The sequence below is a fragment of the Puma concolor genome, chromosome A1, assembly GCF_028749965.1.
Source record: "Puma concolor isolate L17-30 chromosome A1, mPumCon1.1.hap2, whole genome shotgun sequence".
NCBI lineage: Eukaryota > Metazoa > Chordata > Mammalia > Carnivora > Felidae > Puma > Puma concolor.
Window position 1 is genome coordinate 26,917,543 of NC_141667.1, and position 25,967 is coordinate 26,943,509.

The 25,967-nt window shown below is 37.8% G+C and overlaps 1 long non-coding RNA gene across 1 annotated transcript in view; it reads right to left on the bottom strand.

The window, feature by feature from the left end:
• Positions 1 to 3,841: 3,841 nt before the first annotated feature.
• The window catches only part of LOC147584056 (uncharacterized), a 314,494-nt gene continuing 292,368 nt past the window's right edge, over positions 3,842 to 25,967 (bottom strand). Inside the window, exon 4 of the long non-coding RNA XR_015240657.1 lies at positions 3,842 to 4,028. This is a non-coding gene — a long non-coding RNA (uncharacterized LOC147584056). The remainder of the gene's footprint in view (positions 4,029 to 25,967) is intronic.

Here is a 25,967-nt window from a genome sequence, read left to right on the forward strand (position 1 = left end):
ATGTAAAGGGGCACCTGGGTGGCTCAGTCGGTTGAACGTCCGACTTTGGCTCAGGTCATGATCTCACAGTTTGTGAGTTTGAGCCCCGCATTGGGCTCTGTGCTGACAGCTCAGAGACTGGAGCCTGCTTCTGATTCTGTGTCTCCCTCTCTCTCTGCCCCTCCCCCACTTATGCTCTGTCTCTGCTTATTTCTCATGCTCAGAAATAAACATTAAAAAAATTAAAATGTAAAAGAAGAACAGTATCTAGCTGCATTTTTGTCCTGTTCTTTAAAGGGAGAGTTGGCATTTTTAGTTTTCCTTCCATAAGTCACGTTGCTATTTGCAAAGGCCAGTGTTATAGGAGGCTAAAGACCATAAACAGATACTGTTCATATTGCACCTGAATCCAGCCAACCTGATCCAAATGGTAATGCCTGAATATATCTGTCAATCTCAGTGCGGAAATCATGGATTGTTGCACTTAGCAGGCCACAGAAACTTCACTTTCACTGATCTAGCATTCTGCAAGACGATGTGGCACTGGATGAAGTCATCAAACATGATCTGCTCCCATCCTTGTCTGTCAAACTTGCAAATGAGGATGTTGTGAAACTGGTCAGAGAGCTCATATCCTGACAGGGCTTGCTTGAGCTTGTTCTTATCAATCATCCCAAAGTTGTCTCTGTCATAAGTGTGAAAGATGTTCGGCCAGTCTGTGATGTACTTCCAGACACCAGTGAACTCACTTAAGTTCACGGCAGCCTTGTTCTCTCAAACATAGACATGACTGACCTGACAGTCACTGATTAAATGGAGTGCAAGTACTGTTAGATAGTGCTTGCTGAAGCTTGTTATCCCATATCACCCCGCTCCTGTCTTTATCAACCTTCTGGAAAATGTTCCACAAGTTGTTCTGGTCCGGCAGCACCATGCCTTCGGCAGGCCAGCCCCTGGTCCCAGGCAGCAGGGGTTGGTGGCCATGGGGCCAGGTGCATAGCTGGACTGAAGTGCCAGGGGAACATGAGAGGTGGTTACATTTTATAGTATAAAATCATCTTCCATTTAATTAACATCATGGTAAAAATAATTTAACATGCGGGATCCACAAGGACTTTTTTCTTTTGCAAAATGTCTGTATATCACTGAAATTTGAAAAACTGTTTAAGAAAATGATTTTTGTCTAATTCATGTTAACTGTCAAATCTGAATGTCAAATATGTAGGTATAATTTCCTAGTAACTCAAAGTAACTCAAAGAACTTTCCAGAAATAGCCTCTAATGTTTGGTTAAAGAGTTACTGATGGAGTTTCTTCCTGAAGGTAGAAGAAAATTTTCTACCAAAAAAACACCTCATTTATTAAATGAAATGTCGGAGGAAACACTCTGACAAATCAAAGATAGAGCATAAGCTCCAAGTCCATCATAGTCCATGAGAAATTAACTTGTGGCTTTTAGTCATTTGTATTGAGTCATTGTTCATGCCTGGTTAAAACACTGATGTTATCTTAGAACAAAAAGTATACAAATACAAGAGCTATTTGCTTAGGACTGAGCTCAAAGCCGGCTGATTTTCAGAAATTTTTTGTTGAGGTTTTGTTTGTTTTTGTTTTTAATATTTGATTTAACAGGATCTCTGGAACATTAGTCTATGAGTAATTTGGGTCAGGGAATCAAAGTGTGAAGTAAGGCAAGATGCAAAGTGTATCTATATAAATAGTATTTGGGTGAAAAGTGAAGAACTTAGGTGATCAGATTTTTCCATATAGATATATTTGACATGATGTAATTTAAATATCCAGATCTACTACCAGTTTCTCTTCTTTTCCTACAGATATTTGGCAATAGTAACTGAGATTGTTCGAGATAATCTCAAATAGCAGGCACTGTGTTTCATGCATATATGTTGAATTGGAATAAATTGTACTTATAAATGCAGAGAAAATCTTGTTTCTTGTCAAAACAACAAAAGTAGTATTGTTAACTCTTGAGAAAAATCCTTGTTAAAAATAATTTCTGTAAAAACAATAATCATCTTACTATATCTATAAGCTCATTATGAAAGACCTAAAAATGTGATACCTTTGAAATAGGGGAAGGAGAGACCTGCTTTTTTTCACAATGTCATTCTCCAAGTAGTGTGTGACTAATAGAGAAGGTATGTGACTCTCAGGTACAGTGAATGAGCAAATTCTTAGTGGCATCATGACATCACCAGGAGCGTGACTTGGGTCAAGAGCTTGGCAGGAGGCTTTGAGAACAGCAGAATCAACAGCAATCAGGATTGGGAAGCCAACATACTGGTCACCATAAAACTGAAAAGAGAGCTTATTGTACCTCATGCACAGCAGCAGGTTTAACAGAAAAGTAGACATGTTTATAGTCCCAGATTTACAGCATGCCTTATAAACACCTTATTACTTAGAATCCAGTCTGCTGTCCTAGAAACTAAGAATGTGACTTTGTTAAGCAGTAGGATTTGTTGACATAAATGTCTTGACTAAGTTTGCCATTGTGGTTAACCAAAACGCATTTACTCCTGGGAAAGTAAACACAAGCAAACAAAATGTCTCTTATACTACAATACAGTAAGTTTCAAATTGACCAAACTTAATGCTATGACATAAATATGCTTAATGTTTATGGAATTTTTTAGAAACCTTTTGCCATGTTGGGCTTACCATCCTGTATAAGTCTTACTAAATGGGAATGTGTTTTCAGAATTACATGTGATTAAAGACTTCATCAGAAATATTCAGAAAACCTGCCATGAATACTGGGGCTAACCATGCAGCAAATAAAATGGGTCACGGTCTCCTCAGACATTAACGTGGATAAATCAGTTCTGCACCATGTAACAGTAACACACTGAAATGGTTACCAACAATTAAAAATAGAGAACTAATGGAAAATAATGTTGAATAAATATTATAAAACCACATGAAAATATGTTCAAGGAAGGCAACGTATCTGGCTAAAACCACAAAGTTGAAAAAATTCCTAGGGAAAAATGAAAATTCAGACTGATCTTCTGCTGCTTAAAAATTCATCTAAAACCTTTGGTTTGAGGGTAGACTTTTGGAATTACAGACTCAGGACCATTGAAGAATAATAAAATCAACTTAGCAGGTTTCCTACATTTTCAGGCTTATAGTCAGCCCTCTTCAAACCTCAAAAATTCTATAGTAGAAAAGTTCTTTATGTCAGATATAAATGAGTAGTCATGATTAGATATTTCTGATCTAAAATAATGACCAACTTTTTTGCAACAGAATTTATATCAATAAAGATCTACAGAAAATTAAGAAGATGGTGTCTCTGTGATTGACAAATAAAATGTGAACAAATAATAGTCATTTATTTACGAAATCCTACAAACTAGATCCTATAAATGATAAGAACATGGACATATTTCTAACAGAACCATGTGGTTGGCTTCATAAGCCACAGTAAAAGAAAATGACCGTGTGAAGCCATGAAAAATTTTTATAAGTCTAAAGTATGAGAGATACCATTCTGCAGTAGGACATTCAGGAATGGTATCAGGGATTTAGTTAACTAAGCTCCATGAGTCTCCTCCAAATCGAATCAGGCCATGTATATTAACAGAAGTGAAATGCTCAAAATGAGAGAGTTGATGGTTGCATTCAAGATAGGAGTTACTGCTCATAGCTCTAGGCACACAAATTAAAACTGACATTGACAAACTGAAGGAAACCCAAAGGAAAGTGATTTGAACAGCAATTAGGACCACATATTCTCACATGATGAGAAAGTTGAAAAAAATCAGGACGTTTAGTTTGTAAAAAAATGTTTTCAGAGAAATATGGTCATTGACTCAAATACATGGAATACAGTACAATCCAGTTTTATTCTAGGTTCAACAAACAGAAGTTACAAGGAAACCAACAAAACAAGAATAAACTTTGTATTTCTAAATAAACAAAGCTTCTAAAAATAGAATGGCCTACCTTGGGAGGATGGACATCACTGGAAATGTTGAAAGGTTGAACAAACCTTTGGTGGTTATTGTAGAAAAGACTGGAAACCTGGAAGGAAGGGGAGATTGCTCTATATAGAGTGGTGTTCAAACGGTATAATAGAACCTTAGTATCCCCAATGAAACAAAAAGACTGAGTAATATGTTAGAGCTCACTCCATCTTTATCCAAGGCAGTTTTGGTCAAGTCTATTTTGTATATGGCACTCTACCCAAGATTTCATTTTATAAAAGACTTGTGCTAATAAAAAGTCTTGCAAACCACTACATACGATGATTTCCGAAGTTAATTCTGACGTTATTACATGATTCAGATATGGACAAATTCCTTCTTTATGTGTGACCTATTGTCATGTTTCTAAATGAAACGCTGGTACTCAGAGGGCTCAGAGCATTCTATGCGAAGGAAGAGCAATTAACTTGATAGTTACTACCAAGAATGTGGGTTAGGCAGTAGAGAGTAATTCATAGCAGGGATGTGGGGAAGATAATTTCTAGGAAAATCAGAAGAAAAAAACAGCAGTCTAGAGATGTGGCATATTGAAGTAATTTCTAAAACCATGTGAATATTATTCATAGTATTATGAAAGAAGAAACATCCCTGGCCTCCAAGAGGTTTCTCAACGCTGATACTCCTTAAATCAGATTTCATTTCCAGTGAAGTGCTAATTTTATGAGTTACTTATAGAAAGTTTAAGTCTCCGAGGACAAGGAAGAAAGAAGGCTGATTTCATTATTTAGGTATCTTAGCATGTTAAGGCCACTGGCATAATTCCAGAGAAAGTGTGCATCCTTCTTTGGTCATCCTCTTGTTTAGAAAAGCAGTTGATAATTTAGAACTATTATCCCAGACATGATCTCATTTTGTCTCCCAACAATGACCTAAGGAATATCACCTTCAATTCCCACATGAAAGAATTGGAGATCAGATATAATCAGTGCCCATTCCGGTTCACACAGATACTAAGTGGGGGGCCAGCATGAAATCTATCTTGATACCAAGTTTAAAATTCTTTTGCAATATTTTCAGCACATGAATTCTTCAACAAAGGAGCTCTGATAAAGTTTAGAGTTCCCTTAAACTTTGTCTTTCTTCTTACAATTTCTTTGTGTCTGACATATAGTAACTACTATTTGACACAGCCTTAGCTTTGGATACATAAGTGGACAAAAAAACCTCATTTGGACTCAAATAGTAACATCTCTATTAAAAATCAACAGTTCTCTAGAAATAAACAGGTCTATTAAAAAAACACCTTAATTTAGTGACTCAGCAAATCGTGCTGTGATAGCTTTCAGTAATTACTTTTTATTTTTGTTTTTTTAAGTGTCTATGGTAAGAGAAGCATGTAGAAAAACATCATGTTTTGCATGCCCTTTTATTTTCATTACCTCTTCTACTACTTGAGAATGTCTCCAGACTGCTGAATGTCTGGCAGGTGGACCAGTCTTAGCAAAACATCTTGGATTGTATTAGCTGAAAACAAATGTAAAGGGACCATAAGAAGCTAGATTTCCCTCAAATGGTGCCCTGGAAGAGGGTTTATTTTTCTTGACTGTTCAATTTCTAGTTTGAGTCTTCAAAGTCCAGAATGCCAGGGCCTTGGATGCAAGTATTAGTAAAAAGCAAATTCTAATTTGGCCCCTATGGGAAGCAGAGAAAATGCCATAAAGATTTTATCTCTTTTTGTACTTGGAATTTTCTTTACTGCCTCCCCTAAGAAGAGGGTAGATGGTGTCTATTAAGAGATAATTTACTCTTGCAGCCAATTCAGAACATTTTCACAAAATCAGTCCTACCTTCCTGGGTGAGTCTAGCTGAAGATAAAGTTTCTGAAAGGATAGTCCTTAAATAAAGAGATTAAGACTACATATGCACAGCACATGGCATAAAAGAGTTCATTTTCAACCACATACTATATCCTTTCCATGGAAAATCATAGCGCATATGAAATATCCTATAGTTAAGAAATCAATTGTTCTTTGTTTATCCCAATATTTCTCAAAGTTAGTTGGCTATTGTGTTGATCCCTTGCTTGCCCTTTCCCTGCTCTTCCTGTATTAGGGAAAGGTGAAAGAGAGTGGGTATTCTAGGAAACTGTGTGTGTGTGTGTGTGTGTGTGTGTGTGTGTGTGTGTGTGTGTGTTCAGGCTTTCTTGCCAACTAGCTTTCTCCTGAGCTTGGTGGTAGGTCCGTAGATGGGAAGAAGGGAGAAGCCAGGGCATTCCTCCTCCCCTGCCCCACCCACTGCCTCAGTGGAGTTTCCTGCAACAGTGGTGTTTCCTTCATAGTTTCAACCTCCCCATGATAGACTCTCAGTGGTTCCAACTTTTACTGGGTGGTCCTAGATCCACTTTCCTTTACACTGCAGGTAGTAAGGGATTCCTGCTATTGTGAAACTATAGACTGCTTTTATAAGTGGCGGGCCAGGTGGTTTTCAGAAATGTCCCTAGCATTCTGTACACCAGGACTCACAGAACATGCTCACTTTTCCTGATAGCAGAGCAGTAGTTGCATAGATTTCAGAACAGTGGGAATATTGATTATCAGCAGCATGAAATCTGTCTCTTTCTCATGTTTCTAGATTTTTGGGGATCTATTAATCTAGATAAGTGCCCTGGCCAGTTTGTTGGTAAGCAGAATGTCCTATCCTAAGGACTTTGAGCAAATGGGTTCTTAGAGCTGGATCTGTTCCTGCTGTGTGAAGACAAATTTTTGCATCACCACTGACATCTTCTCAGCATTTTTGAGGTTTCTAACAAGTACTCATCTGCTCTATAGTCATAGGGAAAAAAAATGGATGGTATACACCAGGTCCTAAGTTTTGTCCCACAAGAATCCCATGTTGAGATGCATAGTGACGCTTTTAGGGCTGATGACCTCTCCAGACAAACTTGAGATAATGTATCAAGTCACCGATTCCTGATCTACAGTTTGGCACTCTTTTGCAAGAAGCAGTACCAGGTATGGTAGGCTAATAATGTCCTTCCAAAGATGTCTACACCCTAATGCCCAGAACCTGATATGCTACCTTATAAGGCAAAAGGGACTTTGTACATGGATTAAGTTTAGGGTTTTACTATGGGAGTTTATCTTGTATTATCAGGTGGGCCCAATATAATCATAAGGGTCCTTATAAGAAGGCCACAGGAGAGTCATAGAGAAAAAGATATAATAATGGAAGCAGAACTGGAATTATATGAAGCCACAAGCCAAAGAATGTGGGCAGCCTCTAGAAACGGGAAAAGGCAAGGAAACAGATACTTCCCCAGAGCCCTGCTGACCCATTTTAGACTTCTTCCAGGCCTGAATATAATAAATTTGTGTCATTTTGAGTCACTAAGTGTGTTATAATTTGTTGCAGCAAGGGTGCTATAATATACCAGGAGTGATGAAGGTAAAATAAAACTCGAGTAACTTAAGACTCAGGTTCCTTCAGAACCCTTACATAGTCTAAATTTCTCTAGGAGGATTACTTTGGACCAGTCTCCCCATCTATGTGTCCTAGTTGGGCCTGATTTGTCATTCTCAGTTCAATCATACCTTCAGGTACTTATCTTTGAAATAATAGTTCCTATAATCATAATACCTGCTGGGCGATTTTTTTTCCTCCTTCCTTATAACATTGATGTAATATTTGGTGAATGGTTAAAATTTAATGGAAAGTGAAAATTCTCCATGTTATCAAACTGTGTACTATCCAAATGCAGGGCCACAGAGACTTTGGGATAGCTCTTTCTATGAGAAATCTTTTGACTGCAAGGATAGTCTACTTGAAGGGCAGGGGAGAACTTTGAAAAGATAACAAAGTATCTTACAGATAGAAGCAAAGGCTTAAAGACCAAGCCTTGGAAGGCAGGAGCCAGAGAAGGAGCAAGACCCAAAACAACACATATGACAATCACACTGATATAATCTCAATTCTCCCTTCTCCTTTTCTACTGGAGTCTCTCCTTTTCAGTTTTCTGTCTCTTCCTCTGTCTCTCACTTTCTCTGTCACTGTCTTTTCACTCTTTCACATGCCTTGTCTTCTTTCTGAATACCAGTTTGTGCTATCCTTTTAAAGATAGGAGATTTTCTATACAATGAGGGACACAGCTGGGGGCAATAGCTTCTGTTCTCACATGGTCATAGAAGAAAGGACATTCTTCTCCGGGAAGGACACTAACTGGCTAGGTGTGGGCCATGTGCCAAGATTGTGGGATCATGTAAGAAAATGGCAGATGCTCTTTGGACCGCATGCTGCTTCAAAGAACAAAGAGGATTAGGGATGGGAGAGGGGCAATGTCCTAAAAGAAGAACATGGAAAGCATGCTGAAGAAATAATGAATTTATTTAAATTCATTTAAATAAATAAAATGAAGCCTCATTTGAGGCTTGCTGGATATTTTTAAAGACCAGAGTGGACTTATGACTGATACTATAGAACATTTATCTTCATATAGAAAGTGTTTAAGTCTGGACTCTCAGGAAAATCCACATAGTAAGATCAGAAAAATTTAAACTTGAAATGACAGAGATATTCAAGTTTCTTAGTACTTGGCCAAACTTCTTATAAACTCTGTGTGTGTGTGTGTGTGTGTGTGTGTGCGCGTGATTATATATATATATATATATATATATATATATATATACACATATACATACATATATATATATGTGTATATATATATATATTCTTCTTTAAACAGGAACATTAGAAATTCTCATTTGTATAAAAGATTTATTCACAAACATTCAAATTCAAGACTGCCAAGAACATAGTCGTCTAATTTTCTAAAGCTTTAATAGTATGAATTTCCTAAACATTAGGTAATTTATAAGCACATTGTAGAATAAAAATAAATAATATTAATTTATTCACCAATTTTATAAATGCTGTAACTGAAATTTTAAAAAATACAAGTTTTATATGACACATATTCCTGAGATTGTGGGTCTTAAAATATTTAAAAATCTGTAATGGTCATTATTAAAATCATTATATCAGAAAGAGATAGAAAAGTAGAGATAGTAAGAGAGGGAATTTATTTATTTATTAAAAAATGTTTAAAAATTTTTTTTTTTTTTATGTTTATTTATTTTTGAGACAGAGCATGAACGGGGAGGGGCAGAGAGAGAGGGAGACACAGAATCTGAAACAGGCTCCAGGCTCTGAGCTGTCAGCACAGAGCCCGACGCGGGGCTCGAACTCACGGACCATGAGATCATGACCTGAGCCGAAGTCGGATGCTTAACCGACCAAGCCACCCAGGTGCCCCTAAAAAATGTTTTTAATTGGGGCGCCTGGGTGGCGCAGTCGGTTAAGCGTCCGACTTCAGCCAGGTCACGATCTCGCGGTCAGTGAGTTCGAGCCCCGCGTCAGGCTCTGGGCTGATGGCTCAGAGCCTGGAGCCTGTTTCCGATTCTGTGTCTCCCTCTCTCTCTGCCCCTCCCCCGTTCATGCTCTGTCTCTCTCTGTCCCAAAAAAATAAATAAACGTTGAAAAAAAAAAATTAAAAAAAAATGTTTTTAATCAAAAGTCATCGTTATTACTAGTTAAATTGGATTTAAGAACATGGCTTGACCTGTGCCTTATTAAGAAAGAGAATTTAAATTCTATTAAAAAAAATCTTAGGTTGGGTATGAAAAATATATTTGGGAGATAGCAGCCTCTAGGATCTTAATAAAGTGAAAACTGGAAGAAGACAGGCTAATAGGAAGAATTTTCCAGTAGAATTTATTTGTGAATCTGGTTTAAGAAAGAGATCTCATGATTAGATATTATCATTGTGTTGTTTCTGGAAAAGTTTAAGACATTTAAAAATGTGTGTTACCTTGGATAATTTAAATACTTTTCCTTTAACATTATTTATATTGTTATTTTCCTAAGAAGATCCCTTCTTAATAGACATTCTAGAGGGATACTTTTGTCGAGCCTTTATCCAAATGACATAGATTGAATGGAATACACAAACTTCTTATAACTTGGTATCATTATGTATGGAGAGATAAAGCAGCCTGTATAAAGGGCTAAAGAATACCAACAAAGTTAAGGAGCACTACAAAGATCTAATCTTGTTTATACAGATGGGATTACATAAATAGTTTTCTTTCTTGACATTATTGTGGCTTTACTGAGCATTATAGAAACATTACTCCAGTTTGCAGAAATTTTCACTGGCTTAAACTTGCTTGTGCTTTAAGGGAATTGTCCCCTTCTTAAGTCTGAATCCAGGAAACAGTAGTGGACACATGATAGTTATGATGTGCTTGTGACACCTAAGCTGCTCAGAGTCCATGCTTGTGGCAATGGCAAATGGCAAACACTTATATAACAGTTACTATGTGCCAGGCCATGTTCCAAACAAATTAGGCTTCCCACAAGCAGCCAGCGTAACCCCAACCACTTAAAACACCCCTAAAATCAGTTACTGCACTGCTGGCTGCCAGCTTTTTACAAAACAGTATTTTTATATTTGCAATGCAGTATAGTGAAATACTATGAGCTCTGGAGTCAGTTTGCTTCCACTGTTTATTATTTAAATTCATAAAAATTAACCTTGATGAGGCTCAGTTTCCTCATCTTAAAACTGGATAGAACACCTTCCTTCCTCCCCTCCCCATGCAGCGGGGCCAAGAAGGTCTGAATGGGACCACCAATGGTGTCAGAGCTGGAGTTCAGATCCTCTAGGGAGAAATTTGGCAGGAGGTATCAGGCTTTAGTTGGCCAGAAGCACGCACAGAGGAGTGTAAGTCAGTGTTCTTATGGAAGATGGTTACCATTGCAAGATTTACCACCTGATGATATCCCAGGGCTCACCAGAATCCCAGCAAGTTAACCAATTCCCCACTTGTTTACTGCATAAGTTTTGGAATTCTGAGGATTGATAACACACACACACACCACACAGACACACACACAGACACACACACACACAGACACACACACACACACACACACACACAGAAGGAGAGAGAGAAAGAGAGAGAGAGAGATTGAATTTCCTCATTAACTCAACAGACTTTAGGTGAGATGGAGACAGCTAAGTGGATTTGCTAGCACTTACATTCCATTCTCCAAGGATAATTTACACTAGAATGGGGAATTTATAAATTGGGAAAATATCCTAAGGGCCTTTGGAAAGGGAGAGGGTAGTTGAGGGTTAGTTCACATTCACTGAGTAACAACAAAATCATTGATTTTCTTTTAGTTATTATTTTGGAACTATTGAAAAGAAATTCAAATACAAAAATTACTCTACCATGGAAAACTGTGTGTCCTTACAATAATTTATATAGCATACCAATTCTGTTCATGGTCATTTTGTCTTTATTGTCATTCATATCTTAATATTGTAAGTCTTAATTCATATCTTACAAACACAAATATATACCTAAAATGAAATTTTAAAAAATCTCAAATTCATACTAATAAATACATTCTGATAAAAAAAATTAATGAAGGGGCTACATAACCTGAAAAAAATTCCCACTAAAAACATGTAGAGGGCTGAATGAAATATTTTACATATCTTTTTAAATTTATGGCTCAGAGAAAGTAAAGTGTGAAACTGATAACCAAATCTTTAGCTGCTGTGGGCATTTGACAATCTCTAGGCCCTGAGGCTTGGGTATTATAGGTGGGGAGGGGAACTAGCAAGATGTAGAGTAGGAACTGAGACCTCAGATTAATGCCAGAACTCCTGAAGTCCTACAGCCTCAGCAAAAGTTTGCTTTATTACTCTTTATACATTTCTGTAATTTCTGGTATATTTCATTATTTTTTAAGTTCTAAAAGGCTTTAAAAGCATGGGAAACTAGGGGTGTCTCAGCCGGTTAAGCATCCGGCTTTGGCTCACAGTTCATGATCTTGCAGTTCATGGGTTCCAGCCCTGCTTTGGGGGCTGTGCTGACAGCTCAGAGCCTGGAGTCTGTTTCAGATTCTGTGTTTCCCTCTCTCTCTGCCCCTTCCCCACTCATGCACTGTGTCTCTCAAAAATAAATAAACATTAAAAAAAAAAAGCATGAGAAACTACCCCTCACCGCCCCCCCCCACCCCTGCTTCAGGGTTATATAAATTAATCCTAATTCACTTAGCTATCTATTAGAGTGAATTTTTATCTTAACAATTAAAAAATTTTTATTTTAGTAATTTTTAATTTAACAATTTGATGCATAGTGGTGTCATAAACATTAAAAAATCAGTTCTAAAGGACAGGGAATGTGACATGGATAAGCCCAACTATTGGCTATCTAAAAGTAATTTCTTCCTAGGTTTTGACAGTTTCACAGTCCACTCATTCAAACAGCATAAGCAGGGTACAGGTTATTCTCACTAATTGAAAGTGTTTAATGCATGGGTTGAAGCCACTTCCTAGTCACTCCAACATCCCCACTTTTTACTATCTTCTGGTGATCTTCAAGAAGAGTACTTTGGCTATTTCCCATCAGTGAGATAAACCCCATTCCAGTGCAGATGACCTACTCAGGGAACACAAAAGCTTGTGCACAACTATATTCTGACTATATATGCTCTTCCTCAATCTGGCTTTGGTGGTGTAGCCACTTAACAAAACTGGATGCATCTTTACAAATACAGTGTTTCCTTGAAACATCATCTAAAATAACTAAGAGTGGGCACCAAAATGTTAGCAGTCCTGAGGAGACTGGATGTATATTTGTTGTATTAGAATAGTAACCCTCATTATGTGATGGGAAAAAAATTCTAAACACTTTCAGTTTATCTTATTTATTCCTGAAAACATTCCAGAAGAAATATATAATCATTTCCATCTTATAGATGAGGAAATTGAGGATCAGAGATGTTATATATTTTGCCAGCATATTAAGATGTTGATACAATTAGTTGTGAGCCAGGATTTGGATCAGGGCAGTTCACCTCCCCAAACACAGGGTTCTAGGTCTTTTATTTTCTCAGCCATTAAGGATCTTCCTGGCTTTGCCAGGCAGATATATGGGTATATTGGTTTTCTTCATCTTAGCTAACCTCAGGGTAAGTGCTAGGGAAATACCTAGGCTTATATGAAAAGAATCTTTTTGTTCTGGTTTTGATCTAACTTTCTGGCAGGCTTGTTAAGATTTGTCTTAACATGTACATTTCCCTTGCCAAAGCACACGTGGTATGTTTGTACATATGGTCTCATTTTTATGATCTTTTAACCTTTACATATTTTAAATACTTCATGGTGGGGTTAATTATTTGTGGTGACCAAGATTGGCAGATGGTCTGATGGGGCCATGTTTGGAATCCCTAAGGAATGAGAGGATTGATACCCTGTGGAACATACTTTCAAAGATAAATATATAAATGTAAAGAAGAAATTTTTGACACACTCATAAATGAACAGAGCCTCATGATATCTCATGATAAATCAATAAATTTATTCTGGGATTATCACTATATTTTGAGATTGGCCTTATTTTGATTCCAACCATTTTTAGAATGAATTAATATTGAGTAATGTGAATTGCTTAGAAAATGATCATTTAACTATTATTTGTCCTTGTATATTCTGAACACACAGTTGGGTTGGAAGGGTTGAAATAATGAAAACAGTAAGATTGGCTAAAGGACTTAAACCTTCTTGAGCCTTAAAAATATGCCTCAGGCAACTTGATGGTGAGATCTCTAATGTCATAGAATTACAAATAACTTTAAAGCAGTTTTAGCTACAAAATGTGATAGTAAACCAAGTTCTCACCCTTCTAGAAACCCTTCGACAAGGAGGTTGGAATGAAATAAACAAAGGTAATAAAGCGCCAAGTGGAGCTAAAATCAGGAGGCATGTTCTCTCTAAAGACCTGATATAAATTAAACCTTATATGGTATGTGTATATTATATATTTACCACTGCTTAGCTTCAACAAACCATCAGTGGACACATGAGTCTGCTTTTAGAAGTAGTTGAGAGGCCAGGTTCTTAGGTACAGTTTCCTGAGGTTTGGATCCAGTGAATAAGGTCATGCTCCTAAATTTTGGATACTTGGAAGGCTTCTTTACCTACTCTATAAACAAGGGGCATATTTTTCCTCCAGGGAACATTTGGCAATGTCTGGAAAAGTTTTTGTTTGTCACAACTGGGAAAGGAGGCGCCTCTGGCATCTAGTGAGTAGAGACCAAAGTTGCTGTTACACATTCAACAATACACCAGTGAGTCCCCCACAAGAAAGAATAATCAACCCCAAATGTAGTAGTGCTGAGATTGAGAAACCCTGCCATAAACCCAGATCACTGAAGCTGGTTTTTATATATCCCAGGCTGCTTTGCGATTGGATCCTAGAAAAGTCTCTCACATTGTGTAGCTAATTTTATTTTTTATTTATTTTTATTTTTTTATTTTTATTTTTTTTTTATTTATATATGAAATTTATTGTCAAATTGGTTTCCATACAACACCCAGTGCTCATCCCAAAAGGTGCCCTCCTCAGTACCCATCACCCACCCTCTACTCCCTCCCACCCACCATCAACCCTTAGTTTGTTCTGGGTTCTCAACAGCCTCTTATGCTTTGGCTCTCTCCCACTCTAATCTCTTTTTTTTTTTTTGCTCCCCTCCCCCATGGGTTTCTCTTAAGTTTCTCAGGATCCACATAAGAGTGAAACCATATGGTATCTGTCTTTCTCTGTATGGCTTATTTCACTTAGCATCACACTCTCCAGTTCCATCCACGTTGCTACAAAAGGCCATATTTCATTTTTTCTCATTGCCACGTAGTACTCCATTGTGTATATAAACCACAATTTCTTTATCCATTCATCAGTTGATGGACATTTAGGCTCTTTCCATAATTTGGCTATTGTTGAGAGTGCTGCTATGAACATTGGGGTACAAGTGCCCCTATGCATCAGTACTCCTGTGTCCCTTGGATAAATTCCTAGCAGTGCTATTGCTGGGTCATAGGGTAGGTCTATTTTTAATTTTCTGAGGAACCTCCACACTGCTTTCCAGAGCGGCTGCACCAATTTGCATTCCCACCAACAGTGCAAGAGGGTTCCCGTTTCTCCACATCCTCTCCAGCATCTATAGTCTCCTGATTTGTTCATTTTGGCCACTCTGACTGGCGTGAGGTGATACCTGAGTGTGGTTTTGATTTGTATTTCCCTGATAAGGAGCGACGCTGAACATCTTTTCATGTGCCTGTTGGCCATCCGGATGTCTTCTTTAGAGAAGTGTCTATTCATGTTTTCTGCCCATTTCTTCACTGGGTTATTTGCTTTTCGGGTGTGGAGTTTGGGGAGCTCTTTATAGATTTTGGATACTAGCCCTTTGTCTGATATGTCATTTGCAAATATCTTTTCCCATTCCGTTGGTTGCCTTTTAGTTTTGTTGGTTGTTTCCTTTGCTGTGCAGAAGCTTTTTATCTTCATAAGGTCCCAGTAATTCACTTTTGCTTTTAATTCCCTTGCCTTTGGGGATGTGTCGAGGAAGAGATTGCTACGGCTGAGGTCAGAGAGGTCTTTTCCTGCTTTCTCCTCTAAGGTTTTGATGGTTTCCTGTCTCACATTCAGGTCCTTTATCCATTTTGAGTTTATTTTTGTGAATGGTGTGAGAAAGTGGTCTAGTTTCAACCTTCTGCATGTTGCTGTCCAGTTCTCCCAGCACCATTTGTTAAAGAGACTGTCTTTTTTCCTTTGGGTGTTCTTTCCTGCTTTGTCAAAGATGAGTTGGCCATACGTTTGTGGGTTTAGTTCTGGGGTTTCTATTCTATTCCATTGGTCTATGTGTCTGTTTTTGTGCCAATACCATGCTGTCTTGATGATGACAGCTTTGTAGTAGAGGCTAAAGTCTGGGATTGTGATGCCTCCTGCTTTGGTCTTCTTCTTCAAAATTCCTTTGGCTATTCGGGGCCTTTTGTGGTTCCATATGAATTTTAGGATTGCTTGTTCTAGTTTCGAGAAGAATGCTGGTGCAATTTTGATTGGGATTGCATTGAATGTGTAGATAGCTTTGGGTAGTATTGACATTTTGATAATATTTATTCTTCCAATCCATGAGCAGGGAATGTCTTTCCATTTCTTTAAATCTTCTTCAATTCCCTTCATAAGCTTTCTATAGTTTTCAGCATACAGATCCTTTACATCTTTGGTTAGATTTATTCCTAGGTATTTTATGCTTCTTGGTGCAATTGTGAATGGGATCAGTTTCTTTATTTGTCTTTCTGTTGCTTCATTGTTAGTGTATAAGAATGCAACTGATTTCTGTACATTGATTTTGTATCCTGCAACTTTGCTGAATTCATGTATCAGTTCTAGCAGACTTTTGGTGGAATCTGTCGGATTTTCCATGTATAATATCATGTCATCTGCAAAGAGCGAAAGCTTGACTTCATCTTTGCCAATTTTGACGCCTTTGATTTCCTTTTGTTGTCTGATTGCTGATGCTAGAACTTCCAGCACTATGTTAAACAACAGCGGTGAGAGTGGGCATCCCTGTCGTGTTCCTGATCTCAGGGAAAAAGCTCTCAGTTTTTCCCCGTTGAGGATGATGTTAGCTGTGGGCTTTTCATAAATGGCTTTTATGATCTTTAAGTATGTTCCTTCTATCCCGACTTTCTCAAGAGTTTTTATTAAGAAAGGGTGCTGGATTTTGTCAAAGGCCTTTTCTGCATCGATTGACAGGATCATATGGTTCTTCTCTTTTTTTTTGTTAATGTGATGTATCACGTTGATTGATTTGCGAATGTTGAACCAGCCCTGCATCCCAGGAATGAATCCCACTTGATCATGGTGAATAATTCTTTTTATATGCCGTTGAATTCGATTTGCTAGTATCTTATGGAGAATTTTTGCATCCATATTCATCAGGGATATTGGCCTGTAGTTCTCTTTTTTGACTGGGTCTCTGTCTGGTTTAGGAATCAAAGTAATACTGGCTTCATAGAATGAGTCTGGAAGTTTTCCTTCCCTTTCTATTTCTTGGAATAGCTTGAGAAGGATAGGTATTATCTCTGCTTTAAACGTCTGGTAGAACTCCCCTGGGAAGCCATCTGGTCCTGGACTCTTATTTGTTGGGAGATTTTTGATAACCGATTCAATTTCTTCGCTGGTTACTACTCTTGTTTCTTAACTTTCTTCTCAATTATCTGATATTTCTCTTAAACGGCCAGGTACATTTATCTTTTGTCAGTTTCTTGCCTGTTTAGGCTGCTACAACAAAATATCCCTTACTGGGTGAACTATAAACAACAGAAAATTATTTTTCATAGTCTGGAGGCTGATATGTCCAAGATCAAGGTATTGTCATGACTGGTGATGGTCTTCTTCCTGGTTCATAGCTGGCATCTTTTTGCTATGTCCTAACATGGTGCAAGGGGCAAGAGATCGCTCTAGAACCTCTTTTCTAAGGCACTAATCTTATTCATGAGGGCTCCACACTCTTAAGCATCTCCCACATCCCTACCTTTTAATATCATCATCTATAGGAGTTAGAATTTCAACATATGAATTAGGGAGGAACACAGATATTCAGACCACAGCACTCATTGAATAGAGAAAAAATGTATCTTTCATGTGATTTTATTTTTTGATTTTATTATTTGAAACAAGGAGTGGCTTAAATAAACAACTGGTCCTATTACTCAAGTACATCAGATAGAATTCCTTACATTAATTACACTATCATCAAATTTATTTTTGGCTGATGTTCTATAATCTTATTTGTTCACTTTTACTTAATAAATAATATACCCTGTCAAGATACTAGGAAGTGGTATTACTGAAGCAAGTTGTGTAGGAGATCTATTGAATGTTCTTTTCTTTGTTGTTGTTGTTGTTGCTTAGGGATTATTGGCGTTTTAATTTTTTTCCAGCCTAAAATCATTACAGCCATCCTGAATGAAACAAAGAAAGGGTAAGATAGGTAAGAGTTTACTGAGCAGTGATAGTTGAACTAAGACCTGAATGACAGCAAGGATCCAGTCATGGGAAGATATATGGGAAAGGTGTTTTAAGTAGAAGAAAGAACAAGAACACAGGTCCTGGAGGACGAAGTTGGTGAGTTCAAGGGGCTGAAGATAGATCTCAATGGCTGGAGCACAAGGAACAACAGAGAGAATGGCTGGAGACCATGGCAAGAAGTGGGCAAGGCCCTGATTGTGCAAGGCTATATAGCACAGATTTTATTCTATATGCCATGGTGAAGCAGAAACAAAATGCTTGTCTGAGGAGCCTCTTGCCCTTCACTTCTGTTAAGACCATGTCCTTGAGAGGTTCTTTAGCTTGTGAGAAGATATAACTCAAGTATTATTGCCTGAATTAACTGAATTGGCACAAGTGAAAGTTATTGGAAAAGTGCAGACAGACAACACAAAATCTCAGAATTAGTTCAGGAACACACCACCTAATTAGATACATAATTGTGAAAGGACTCACCATTCCCAAGGTTCTGATTTCAAATTATCTCAGACCTCATGGAACTTGGTTATACTGAGTGAGAGCTTCCAGAGAGGTTGTTAAACATTTGGTCTGTAGAGCAAAGTCTTAACTCATTGTGTTTGGGCTAGAAACATTATTGAAGGTGTTCCACAGAGTTTTGGCTTTGCAGTATGCTCTTCCGGTTCAAATCTTAGCTTTCCATTTAACTAGTTAAAGACATTGAAATACATTATTCCACATTTTTATGCCAGATTCCTCATATGTAAAGTGGAGATAATGGAACTTAACTCACAGTGTTTTGGGGGAATAGATGAATACATTTCATTTAGGACAGGTTCCAGAACAGTGCCAGATAAATAGTAATAAACAAATGTCAGTTAGCTATTGTTATCCTCATTGTTGATGAGGACCACCATTTCTCTCTCTCTCTCTCTCTCTCTCTCTCTCTCAACAGTGTCTTGACCTTTGGGCCCATTCTCAAATGAGCATTTATTTTAGGTACTGAACATTGAACTTGACTCTTTCCCTTCCCCTCCAAGATAGATGGATCCTCTTAAATTTGAGGGAAGTTTAGGACAGAGTTTGACTCTAAGTTTTATTCTTAGAACAGCAACTATTTAGGAAGGATCTAGGAAGCATTTTTTTTCCCTCTCCAATAAGACTTCAATGGTTGGATGATAGGAAATTTGTGTGGTAGAGAAATGAGTAGTACGTTTGGGGTCCTCCATCCCCCAAAGCATGACAACGATGAAAGGAAGACTAAATACAGTCAAGATTACACAATTCTAATATAATTAAAATTGTGTGTGACCTTGAGAAACAGCACAATCATACAACTGGAGGCACTGAGTTGAATAATCTGTGAAGCACATTTTAGCTTTAATATTCTATAGTTTAGAATATGCTTTCTACTTCACATCCTTTATCTTGGGTCTTAAACTATGGAGGAAGAGAAAGCATATTAGGAAAAAAAACAATGGAAAGAGAAATATAAGGGGAAATTAAAAAAAAAGGAGGAGTAGGTTATTAGGAAAGGAGTACAGTAAGAAATAGCAAGTAAAGGTAGACAGGTTCAGACAAATGGCTGATACTTTTAAACATCCACAGTATGATAGACCCTGGGGATATGTTGATGGCCAAGCCCTCATTGAATTTACAGATGATTGCGGAATATGTAAACAGACAGCCACAAAGAGAACACTAGAAGCTAACATCATCTGGAGAGTAAGGGGGGGATACTCTGAAAACGAGTGCTGGGGTTGGAGGCAGAGCATTCTGGGTAGAGAAAATAGCATTTACAAAAGCTATGAGATAGTAGAGAGCTTGGAATTTTCAAGTACTGAGGGATTTCATGTGTGGTTGTGACCAGGAAGAAAATGAAGCAAGAAAAGATAAGCATATCCTCTAAAAACCAACTAGTGGGTGCAGATGAAAATCATTCCATTTCATTCCCTCCTGTATCGGCTGCAGTGTGGAATGGCCACATGTGGTTTTACCTTCCCCAGTTGACTATCCATCATCCTATAATAAGCAGTAACACATATCCTAGCCTGGTCATCCCCAGAGAATTCCTTCCAGGTCATCTGAGGGCAAAAGAGAATGCTGTGCTCTGACAGGGGGAAATTCCTCAGTAGAGAAAAGAAGTAAGGAGAGAATGTTAAACACGTCTCCATATGTTTCCTCCTTGCCCTCATTCTTGCTTCTCATGCAAAGTGTTTTCTCTTTTCCTTAGATTCTCTCTTCCACACTCTAGAAAAACTTTTCCCCCTTTTTTCTTTTTCTTTTCTTTTCCCTTTTTGGCCCAAATCATAGTACTGAAAATGTAAAACCTGCAGTTTTGGGTATGTTACCAAAGGAAACAGTTTTACTTAAAATCTTGTTTTTGCCAAAATATTTTCAAAGTAGCTGGAGAGTTGTCAAACCACAGTGGCTCTCAGCTGTGTTTCCTTCTAGCATTTCCCCAGGTTCTCCCAGAACAGCACTCAGTAATTGGATATTATTTGAAGAGGAGGGGAGAAAACGCTGCACGAGACAGTGTGTAGATTTAAGAATTATACTTTGGGTGCTGAAGGCCAGAGATCCAGAGGTGCTCAGCTGCTAAACTCCAGGACTGCGTGACTCTGTGTCATTCCTGGATATAGCTTTCGGCAAGGAGACCTAGAGGAAACATGCTGGTAACTGTCAATTTTTAGATTGTCATTCCAAAGTCTTTAGATTGTTTTCTGCCTTAGTTACATGTCTTTTACCGAAAGAATCTATTCTGATACACACAAAAAATTACTGAACACATCTTGAAATGACATGCACTTCATCCTTACAGGTATTGACAGGCTTCCCCTGTCCCTAGCTGTCTCTTCCAATTCTAGCTAGCATTTGTGGGTTTTATGTACCAGTGAAATTATTTAACAGTAAGCAATCAGCCTTTATTCTCCTCCAACAGCTTTCTTCCAAGACCCTGAAGGAGGTACAAACTCATTATTTACGGACTTCTGAAAGCAGAGGCAGTCAGTAGTTCCCGTGTCTATTTAACTCACTCAGCAACTGAAGTTCAGAAAAGTGACATGACTTTTCTAAGGTCATTGAACAGGTCAAAACTACTATTTCCTTATAATATGCTTCTAATCCATTTGATTGTAAGAATAAAATAAAGCAAATAAAATCATAATAAAAATAATTTTAATAACTATATATAATTATCAATAATCACTGACAATAGATTGGACCTCAGGGTTCAAGTGCTACCACCTCCAATCTATTTTTACTGGATCTACTATTATATCATTAGGGTCCTGGCAGAAAACAGATGGCATACTCTGAAGCAGTAACATAAAGAAGTTAAATGGAGTCAATAGTGTCAAGGGAACCAATGAGAGGTGGCAAAGCACCCAGGACTGGTAACAGTGAGAAACAGTTGTCACTCCATCATTCCTAGGCCTAGAGAGCAAGGGAAGAAGTGGTGACCAGAGCATGTGAAACCTTTTAGAATAGCAGAGGGGGCTGCCTGACATGGACATGAGCTGGGGGACCTTCCCAACCCACGACCTTGCTCTTCTCTTCTCTGCTCTCCTGCAAATGACTCCTATTGGCCAAAACCAACAACAAGCTGGAGGATAAAGAAGCATGGGTAATGGTGTCTGGAGTGCTTGGATCTCTTCTCCTTATATACCATTTATATGCTGATAACAGCCAGGTTTTTATTTGGACTTTTTTGCATTTCAATTTAATGAACTGAATTTCAAGTTTCTACTTGGTATCTCCTAACTGAGCACCTGAGCTTCTTCCCTCACAATTTCTGTTCCTCCCACAGTCTCTTCCATCTCAGTTACTTGTTTGTTACCAGCTGCAGTTCAAAAATCTTGGAGATATCCCTAACTCTTTTCTTTCTCATTTCAGCATTTTGTCCTTCAGCAAATCTTACTAACTCTCCTTCAGTATCTATCTGGAATCCTATCACTTCTCACTGTTTTAAAAGTTTTTTAAATTTTAAATGTATTTATTTATTCAAGAGAGAGAGACAGCATGTGAGCAGGGGAGTGGCAGAGAGAGAAAGGGAGAGAGAATCCCAAGCCAGCTCTGCATGGACAGTGGGCTCAAACTCATGAACTGTGAGATCATGACCTGAGCTGAAATCAAGAGCTGGACGCTTAACTGACTGAGCTTAACTGACTAATCCAGGTGCCCCTCACTGTTTTAATACTACGTCCACAGTCTGAGTCCTAACCATCTCTTGCCTGGAATATGACACTGGATACACTGCTTCCACCTTCACCCTTTTTAGTTTCTATACAGAAACTAAAGTGAGCCCTTAAAAAACATAAATTAGACCATGTCAGGCTTCTATTCAGAATGTCTAATAGCCCATTTCACTCAAACAAGAGAAAGTAAATCCTTAAAATGGTTTATAAGATCTTCCATCCATCCTCTTAATTCTCTGGTATCATTTCCTATCACTTCCTGCTCTTTAATCCATTCTGCTAACACCACACTCTGTGCCATGCCTAAAACAAACTGCAAACACTTTCACCTCTCAACAGTGTTTGCACTTGCTGGTTACTCTTCCTGGTACACTCTTCCTCCAAATATCTGCATGGTTCAGTCCCAAATCTTCACATTTTGTTGAAATGTCACCTTCTCAATAAGGCCTTGCCCAACTACCTTATATTAAAATGTAATCCCCTTCCATCCTACCATTCTCAGTTCACTTCTCTATTTCACTTTTCTCCACGGCACTTATGACCATCTGACACATTTTACATTTAGTTTAGACTTCTCCTGCTTATACCACCATCCCCACTATCATCAAAGATCTATCATGCTCACAGGAATATGAAGAGACATGAGCAACTGTCAAAGATAGAAAGAAGTCTACTTTTTTGTCTTCATAGTTCTTGACTTGATAGTACTTGGCACAGGAATATATAAATGCTCCTACCTTGAACCAGAGAGTTTTAAATATATCCAGAGTAGCCTAGCAACAAGGGTTTAAATCTGAAATCAAGGCAACATTTGAGCCCTTTCTGTAGAAACAAGTTAAAGGGATTCTAGAGATCTCCTTGGAAGCTGGGAGAACCAAAGAGAGGCCTCTTTCATAAAAATATTATCAGTAGATTACCTGAAATCCCTCAGGGCCAGGGCATATCCTAAGAACAAACGATACACCACAGCATTGCTGAAATATGAGACAATGTCACAAGTTAAAGAACTGTGAGAAAATGAGAAAGGCTTCATAACAGAAACCTGGAGGATTCGATATATTCTATCTGGTCTTGGCAAATGTTCAATCAAAAAAACTTGCAGGCTATATTTCTCAGCCTTATTTTAAAGATTTTAATGTATAAGGTTTTAAAAGTAGTAGAGTATGTAAGGCCTCACATAACCTGGAGACCAAAACCAGCAAAATGATAAAGTTGTTGAAAAATAGTTCTGACTTCTCCACTACTGAGTTAAAGAAATAACAATAAACTGATATTTACTGAATGAATACAAAAAGCTGTATCCAATTTCAGCAGAATGGAAAACCTGAAAAGAAATTAATTACCATTGGGGGTTTTCCTTATACAAAGAATAGAATTAGGCATTATTAAGTAATATGATTTCAGGGGCTCAAGAGGCCTCAGCAGGAAAAGAAATACGTTTTATAAGCTTGATGAATCCTAAAGTCCTATATTCCACAATTTCACTCTTTTACTTAAGGATTTAATCCTGCTTACATGCAACTACCCCTTGGGTAAGGTTCCTCACCAGTTATTTATTCCTTAAAGCGAAAAAAGAAATTTGAGACGGGGGAATAATGGTAGGATATAAGGATTTTGAGAAGCCTGTGATCCAGGAAACAAAGGATTAAGAGATTCAGACAACAAACTTCACTTATCTCATAGTTTTGCCTGGATTCAGCATCACTACATCTGTTTTGCAGATTCCTCATCTCCAAGATTAAATGTCTTTTTGGTAAGTTGTCATTTCAGAGACCCAGGTCAGCTTTCATATATCTGGACATGGAGTTAGGGAATGGCAGGAGAGTGGTGACTATCAGATGTGTGAATTACACAGCCCTCCCTTTATTTCCTGACTCACCCTCTCATTTGTGTCTTTATAATTAACTCAGCACAATCAATGAGACTATTAGAAATTTAATCACAGAAGAAATTGATAGTGATGACTAACATCCATTCAATACCCTCAGTACATGAATGGATTTCAATTACTCAGCCTTTTTTTCCAGTTATCCAAATTTCCACACAGGAAGATAACTCATTTTAAGGAGTATGTTCATTATGCTCATTTTCACAGCAATTTTCCTCTAAGAAACCTGGATTGCTTGATCAATACCAGATATTGAACTATAGTAAAGGACTTATTGAGGAAACATAACAGCAAATATAGGATTGTAGAAGCTTCCACCCTAAACTATTAATGAATATAAGTAACATTAACAAAGAAAAGAGAAACAATCCTCTAACAAGAAAAGGTATGCGATGATGAATTCTAAATTTTAGAGTACCTTTGGATAATGAAGATTTTAATAATAATGTAAGATTTCCCTACCTACCACCTCCTCCTCCAAATACAACACACACACACACACACACACACACACACACATACAGAGTGAGAGAGTGAGAGAGAGAGAGAGAGAGAGAGAGAGAAGAGAGAGAGATATAATAAGCAGAAGCTGTACCATGGGGAAGAAAGTGAGTGGACAAATTCCTGAAAAGTTTCTCGATGGCCGATGGGAGAGGATGGAAAGGTAGGTGAATGAGAAGGTGAAAAAACTAAAAAAAGTCACAATTTGTTTTTTCTGGCTTACAACAACATGAGAGAAATACTTCAGGAAGAATTATCCAGAGCTAATTGTCTATAATAAATAAAAGTTTGGCAAAATGAAAGATGAGAATAAAAGGAAAATACCACTCCTCAAAACACTGGATACTTTTCCATCGTAGCGAAAAAGCATCACATTGATTTGTTGGAAGAACTTCTGAATTTTGAGTATTTCCCCAATGTAACCACAACTGTGGGTGGGGAACAAAAGATGGCTGGGGAATGGTGAGCTAAGTAGTGATGTTTTCATATAGCCAAAGACTTAATGAAGATAAACTGAAGGACTCACTCTAAAAAAATGGGTTAATAATCCAGTACCCTCATGGATCTGGAAGTTCCCCTCAAAGAAACAAGAGTAAAATCTGAGGAAAGATGTTTAACAAAGTTCCAATGAAAAAGGTTAAAGACAAAATATGTGAATAGAATCAAGGCACATGTCTAGCTCTTCTTTCTCACCTCCATCCCACCACTGCCCTTTTCTAGGTAACTAAAAAGCCAAACATAGAATTTAGTCAAATATTCAGTGAGGTTACAAAAAAGACCAGGTCAAGTAGAAAGCTGGCAGGGAGAAACTTTCCATATATTTCGGAAAAGAAATGGCAAAGTGAAACAGAGCCACTACACCAAAACAATACAGAAAAACAAGCAAAATTTTAAAAAATGTAAGCACATAATTTTGCAACCCAGGAAAATAATTCACTTTGGATGAAGACACCAATAATAAAAAAATCTTTATGCATTAAATAAAATTAGAGAAAAGATTATTATTATTATTATTATTGCTTGGAGAGAGAGAGAGAGAGCGCGCGTGCGTGCACGCATGCATTAAGTGAAGGAGGGGGCACGGGGAGAGGGAGAGAGAATCTTAAGCAGACTCCATGCTGAGCACAGAGCCCAGCACAGGGCTTGATCCCCTAACCTTGGGATCATGACTTAAGCTGAAATCAAGAGTTGGATGCTCAACCAACTGAGCCACCCAGGGTCCCCAAAGATGAAATTTTTGAAAGAAGAAATCATGCTGAAATGATGGCAACAAAATAAGGTAAAAGTGAGACTGGATGATGAACTGGAGGCAAAACAAAATTATAGTAAGACCAATTAATTATTTATAAACAGCAAGTAATGAATGAGAACAACAAAAGAGCAAGCTGAGGATGAGCTCTAGAAAATGTTGCAGAATGCAGTTAAAATAGACAAAATGATAAAAGGAAGTAAGGAGGAGCTATAGTGACAGACAACAAAGACCAATCATGTATAGATAAATTGGTGTCCTTGAGGTAGTATACAGAAAT